This window comes from Pristiophorus japonicus, chromosome 13, assembly GCF_044704955.1.
Source record: "Pristiophorus japonicus isolate sPriJap1 chromosome 13, sPriJap1.hap1, whole genome shotgun sequence".
Lineage (NCBI taxonomy): Eukaryota > Metazoa > Chordata > Chondrichthyes > Pristiophoridae > Pristiophorus > Pristiophorus japonicus.
The window spans coordinates 68,814,286-68,821,602 of NC_091989.1; positions in this window are offsets into that span (position 1 = coordinate 68,814,286).

The window sequence follows — 7,317 nt, forward strand, 5'->3', positions numbered from 1 at the left end:
AAAATACTGCGAGCAATGGGGAAGGAGGATGATGCAAAGGTATTACAGAAGCGTTTAGATCGGCTGGGAAGATAAGTGATAAATGAAATTCAACACTGATAAATATACAGTACTGCACATTGGTTGAAAAATAGAGCATCCCAGCTGTGAATGGCACTGACAAAGAATGCACTGTGGGAAATCATGAGTGCTAAGCCTGTGATTTCCCATCCATTACAATTTCCTGCAACAAGCTCTCTGGGAGCCTGGAATTGGAAGCTTGATAGCGCACATTTAATGGAAATGAATTGGTGGACATAGAAACCGGGAGTGACTTACCACCTTCAACATCTGGAAAACATTGTACGGTGGCAAAGAGGTGGCTCACCAGCCAGCAGCACATATCGGAAAATTACAGGCATCAAAGAAAAAAGATGGTTCAAAGAAAAGGAAGAACTTGCATTTATGCACCGCCTTTCACAACCTCAGGACACCTCACAGCCAATGAATTACTTTTGAAGTACATTTACTGATCTAATATGGGAAATGCAGCAGCTAATAGTGCACAGCAAGATCCCACAAACAGCAATGGAATAAATGACCAATTAAATTTTGTGATGTTGGTTGACAAATAAATTATTGACCAAGACATTGGGAAAATCACCCTGCTCTTCTTCGAATAGTGCCACAGGATCTTTTACATCCACCTGAGAGGGCAGAAGGGGCCTTAGTATAATGTCTCACCCGAAAGACAGCACCTCTGACAATGCAGCTCTCCCTCAGCACTGTACTGGAGTGATTATGTGCTAAAGTCTCTGAAGTGGGACTTGAGGCTCCAACAATCTCACACAGATATTTCACTGATCATCCCATCATAGGCAGTCCCTCGAAATCGAGGATTATTTGCTTCCACTCTAAAAATGAGTTCTCAGGTATTGTACAGATAAATACGGGAATTACAGTCTCTGTCACAGGTGGGACAGGAAGGAAAGGGTGGATGGGACAGGTTTGCCGCACGCGCCTTCCGCTGTCTGCACTTGATTTCCGCATACTCTTGGCGACGAGACTGAAGGTGCTCAAAACCCTCCCAGATGCTCTTCCTCCACTTTGGGTGGTCTTGGACCAGGGATTCCCAGGTGCTGGTGGGGATGTTGCACTTTATCAAGGAGACTTTGAGGGTGTCCTCGAAAGGTTTCCTCTGCCCACCTGGAGCATGCTTGCTGTGTAGGAGTTCCGAGTAGAGTGCTTGCTTTGGTAATCTCATGTCGGGCATGCGGACGATGTGGCCCGCCCAACGGGGCTGGTCAAGTGTGGTCAGTGCTTCGATGCTGGGGATGTTGGCCTGAGCGAGAACACTGAAGTTGGTGCATCTATCCTCCCCGTTGGGTTTGCAGGATCTTGCGGAGGCAGCACTGGTGGTGCTTCTCCAGCGCTTTGAGGGTGTCTACTGTTTCACTGAACCAAGGCTGTAAAAGAATCATATCTGAGCCACACAGAACAAAAAGACATGTTCAGTTAATTGGTCTCAAATGGGGCAGCATCAGTGGTATTACAATTGGTCGCAGCGCCCCCCGTGTTAGGTTAGGGAATATCAGGAAGGGTTGCAATTCCGGATCGCTATATAGCGATCCCTGTTGATAACACACATGAATGGACGTTGGCCGAGGACAGCATTGTACTTGATGTAATGTCCTTCATAGTTGGATAGCCATCTTACGCTCATTGTCAACAGATTAACGACTCTGTGACAATAGCGAAAAAAGGATTTTCACCTAACTGTGTTCGCCCATTTTTTTTTACAAAAAAAAGGAGAGAGTAATTTCCATCCATTACATATAAATGTTTAAAGCAAATCTGCCATGCGGGTGGTTGAGGCAAAAAGCATTAGTAATGTTGAAACTGAAGCTGGTTGCTAGATGGAACAGTAGGGATGCTAGTGGAATAAGATTTGACATGCAAAATGGCATTTCTCATCCTTTGACTTTGCTTAAATAAAAATAATATTTGCATTTATATAGCACCTCATCACATCAAAACACCTCAAAGCACTCCAAACACTGAATTACTTTTGAATTGAAAAGGTTATTGTTATGTAAGAAAATGTGGCTTTGAATGAGCAATATCACACAAATGGCATTGAGATGAACAAACCATAGGAACAGGAGCAGGCCATTCAGCCCCTCGAGCCTGTTCCATCATTCAATTAGATCATGGCTAATCTGTATTTTTGGTGTCACTTGTTGAAAGAACAATGGGAGAACTCTGTTCTTCCAACAACATACCAGTGGATCCCTGCTATCCATCTGAATAAACTAGATTGGGCAGGCAGGACACTGATTTAACATCTCGACTGACAGATGGGACCTCCCTCACTTTCACACTGGGTTGTCAGCCTATGTTATGAGGGTCAGGTCCTGATGTGCAGCTTAAACCCATAGCCACCTAACCCAGAGGGAGGCAGACGCGCTACCAATTGGACCAAGTCGTTTTTAGGATACTAAAAGGGACTAGACAATGTAGACCATGAACGCTATTTCACTTTGCCCAGAACAGTAGAACCAGAGGACACGAACTGCGCATGAAGTGGGGTAAATACAAAACAAATCTGCGGAAACAATATTTCAGTGACCTAGTGGTCAGTCTATGGGAGATGGTGGAAGCAGCAGGTATTGATCCATTCAAAATAAATTAGATAGATTTCTTTGAGAAAATACCTTTTTGAGATACAGTATATGAGTAATTTGGGACATAACATATGGTGAGTGTAGCGAGCTTGGGAGGAACAGGTGACTGTGGACCTGTGATTCACAAAGCTCTCCCCCACTGGGGGTTTTCCTTACCACATGTCTGGGTCTGTTGTAGACGCATTGATAGAGATTGATCGCTGTGATTGGTCAACAACTTCATTATCGTTGTTGATGCCAGTACATTGGATATATTTAAGGGGGAGTTAGATATGGCCCTTACGGCTAAAGGGATCAAGGGGTATGGAGAGAAAGCAGGAAAGGGGTACTGAGGTGAATGATCAGCCATGATCTTATTGAATGGTGGTGCAGGCTCGAAGGGCCGAATAGCCTACTTCTGCACCTATTTTCTACGTTTCTATGTTTCATGTGACTATCTGGGTGATGGAAAGCAATTTAGATGTACCTTGGTATTTTTTCATCTAGCAATTCCTAAGCTGACACAAATCTGGTAGCTTCTCTCCTTTATAGCTGCTCTTAAATTGGTGTTTGCACCACCAGGTCCTGAGGCGTGGATCTTGCACAGGCAGTGGCTAACCATACTTAGAATTGCAGAGATTCATTAAGGCCGGCTTCTAGGAAGGCCTGCTTTTAATTCTGAACAACAACCTGAGCAAATCGAGTGGGTTTTCAAACCACGTGTGAGCCATGACTCAGTTTGTAGCACTGAATCGGAAGTCTGTTGGTTTGCATCCCACTCCAGCGACCTGAGTACATAATATTGCCTGACACCTCAGTGCAGGGCTGAGGGAGCGCTGCCATGTCAGAGCTGCCGTCTTTCAGATGCTAAATTGAGGCCCCGTCTGCCCCCTTAGGCGGATGTTAAAGATCCAGTGGCATCACTTGAAGAGCTAAGAGTATCCTGGAAAACATTTATCCCTTAACCAACACCACTAAAACAGATTGTATGGTCATTTATTGCGTTATTGTTTGTGGGATCTTGCTGTGTACAAATAGGCTCATGAAAGGGGCTATAAAAATGCATGTTCTTTCTCGCTTTCTCATTGGGATTGCAGATTGGTTGGGTAAGCCCTATACCTCAGCTACCGGTGGCACTCAGACCTCACTGACAGCTCAAGTGTTTACAGACAGTGTCAAAGAGGGAACGGCCCCACAAAAGTGCGTGTGCTAATTATCACACAGACCTGTCATTCGTGACTGCATTGTTCCCTTCACAAAATGCTTCAGAATACACCAGCTTTTTAACCACTGACTCATTTCTAATCAGTATCTATAATAATTATTGTTTTTAAGTGAGTGTGTCTACTCCTTTCGACTGTCTGGAGTTAAAGCAGTCAAAATGAAAGAGTGCGGGAAGAGAGGTGATGGACAACTCTGAAACCTGAACCTTCCCCCGCCGCCCAATCAAACCTTGATTTGAAACTTTCTGAATGACATTTGTTACTATTGCAAACCAAATGTTTGCTTTTTTCTTCTCTCAAGAATGGTAAAGCAATCCCTGACACCATTGTAATCATTAAGTGGGAGCCACAGAATGGCCATTTGCATACAGTATAATCAGCACTGAACAAGCGCATTGTAACATAAATGCACACTTGCCAACCTTTTCATTATAAAAATAGGTAGGAGTATTTATGTCACTCTAAAACGTCCGCTTGCACAGTACATGACATCTATGCATCCAGAGACTTATGTCCAGAGATCTTAAAGAGACAAAATTGTGCTAAGAAAGAACTGGCATTTATATAGTGCCTTAGGACGTCCCAATTCACTTTACAGCCAATGAAGTATTTTTGATCTTTAATCATTGTTAGGACGCAGTAGCCAGTTTGCTCTCCTGCTACTTTTCACATGGCGCCATGGGATCTTCAAAGCCGACATTTTCCGACCATCCCCAGTTGCCCTTGGGAAGGTGATGGGGGGCCTTATTCTATGCAGCAGTTTGATACAACTGAGTGGCTTGCTCAGCCACTTCAGGGAGCAGTTAAGAGTCAAGTACATTGGTGTGGGAGGGGAGTCACATAGAGGGCAGACCAGATAAGGTCAGCAGGTTTCCTTCCCTGAAGGACATTAGTGAACCAACTGGGTTTTTACGACAATCTGAAAGTTTCTTTTACTGATACCAGCTTTTTATTTCCAGATTTTGGCAAGTTGGTTTAAAATCTTTAGCCGTGCTTTCCAATCCCTCCATTGGTTTCCGAACAAATGAATTCAAGCAACAGCAAAGAAGATCTGGTCCATCGAGTTTGCCACACACAACCACGGTGTCTTGCTTCACTTTGCTTCACTTTGTGCATGAAACACAAAAGGATAGTATGCAGGTACAGCAAGTGATCAGGAAGGCCAATGGAATCTTGGCCTTTATTGCAAAGGGGATGGAGTATAAAAGCAGAGAAGTCCTGCTATAGTTATACAAGGTATTGGTGAGTCCAAACCTGGAATACTACGTACAGTTTTGGTTTCCATATTTAAGAAAGGATATACTTGCTTTGGAGGCAGTTCAGTGAAGGTTCACCAGGTTGATTTCGGAGGTTGACTTATGAGGAAAGGTTGAGGAGGTTAGGCCTCTATTCATTGGAATTCAGAAGAATGAGAGGTGATCTTATCGAAACGTATAAGATTATGAGGGGGCTTGACAAGGTGGATGCAGAGAGGATGTTTCCACTGATAGAGACTAGAACTATGTTCTTAAATCTTTTTCAACATTCGTTTCCAGCAGGCATTCCCTCCCCCTCGCTCCCCCAGTCCACCTTCTGTCCAACCCTCAATGGCAAAGCCTCCAACCATTATGCCTCGTCACGGTGGAATTCACTTCCTCAGTCTCTACACAGGCTGCCTCGCTCCCTAACTTTAACAGGCTCCTCAAAATCTTTTAGACCGTGCTTTTGGCAACTTCACCTACTCCCTCACGCTTCCCGCTCGTGTCCCCTGCAAACCTATATGCTGTTACTTGGAATGAATGCTTACGTACAAGCCTTGTATGTAACTTGACAGATGGGCTAGCTCTTTTGTACTTTCTTCTGCTACAGTATTGAGTTAGGAGATTTTTTACTTTACTTTTCTCCCAATATTCTCCCCTTCTCTGAGTCAGTCAAGGCTCATTGGGCAGCGGTCTCGCCTTTGAGTCAGAAGGTTGTGGGTTCAAGTCCCACTACAGAGACTTGAGCACATAATCTAGTCTGACACTCAGAGCAAGGTGCCATCTTTAAGATGAGACTTAAACTGAGGCCCCCGTCTGCTCTCTCAGGTGGACGTAAAAGATCCCATGGCACTATTTTGAAGAAGAGCAGGGGAGTTATCTTCAGTGGCCTGTCCAATATTTATTCCTCAATCAACATTAGAAAAACAGATTTTCTGGTTACTATCACACTGCTGTTTGTGGGAGCTTGCTGTGCACAAATTAGTTACCGTGTTTCCTACTTACAACAGTGACTACGCTCCAAAAGTACTTCATTGGCTGTAAAGCACTTTGGGGTGTCCAGGGTTATGGGGAGCGGGCAGGGAAGTGGAGTTGAGACCAAGATCAGATCAGCCATGATCTTATTGAATGGCGGAGCAGGCTCGAGGGGTCAGATGGCCTACTCCTGCTCCTATTTCTTATGCTCTTATGTCCTGAGGTGGTGTAGGTGCTATATAAATGTACGTCTTTCTTTTCCTTTCTCGAAGGCATTGACTCCTTGTTGGGTACAGTTTTGTGTTGGCTGTTCCCCCAGTACATTCCACCCAGTAAACTCACTCATGTGCCAGCCTAGACAGCGAGAATCGGCAAACGATTCTGATGCAGGGGCATTGCAGCCAAGTCTGATTCTGTTGTCTCTCAATGAACACGTGGACTTTCCAGTCGGAATTGAGACCGAGAAGTCTGGACAATTTTGTTTGTGCAGTCGAGGATTGTAGAGAGCAATTTGCTGCTACAATTAACTAACTTAGTGCAGGCTTGCAAATGAATCTGGACCTTCACGATTGGTGTGGCTGAGTTGAAACCCCATTTACGTTAAAAATCTCACAACACCATTTGAGACAGAGCAGGAGTTCCCTATGTGCCCTGACCAACATTCTCCCCTCAAACAAAAACAGATGAACTGGTCATTACCTAATTTCCTGTTCATGTTGTACATAAGTTGGCTGCCGATAGTATTTCAAAAGTAACTCATTGGTTGTGAAGCACTTTGGGACACCCTGAGGATGTGACAAGGTGCTATATAAAAGCAGGTTCTTCCCTTTCTTCCTTCCGTGAGTAATGCAGTTACCAGCTCAACATGGTAGTTCACCTTCATTTGAAGTCAATGTTATCGCTTTGTCACATTCTCTTTCTCTCAAAACTTACATACATAACTTGCATACACAGTTCAAAGACTAGAGAAAGGGAACATGGCTTGTACATTGGATGGGACCTCCAATTGCCCATAATTCAACAGTGTCTTCAACAACAACAACTTGCATTTATGTAGTGCCGTTAATGTAGTAAAATATCCCAAAGCACTTCACAGTAGTGTTATCAGACAAAAATTGTCACTGAAGCAAAGAAGGAGATATTAGGAAAGGTGACCAAAACCTTGATCAAGGTGTTCATAGGATTACATAGGATATATGGCCCAAAAGGTCCATACCGGCGTTTATGCTCCACTCGAGC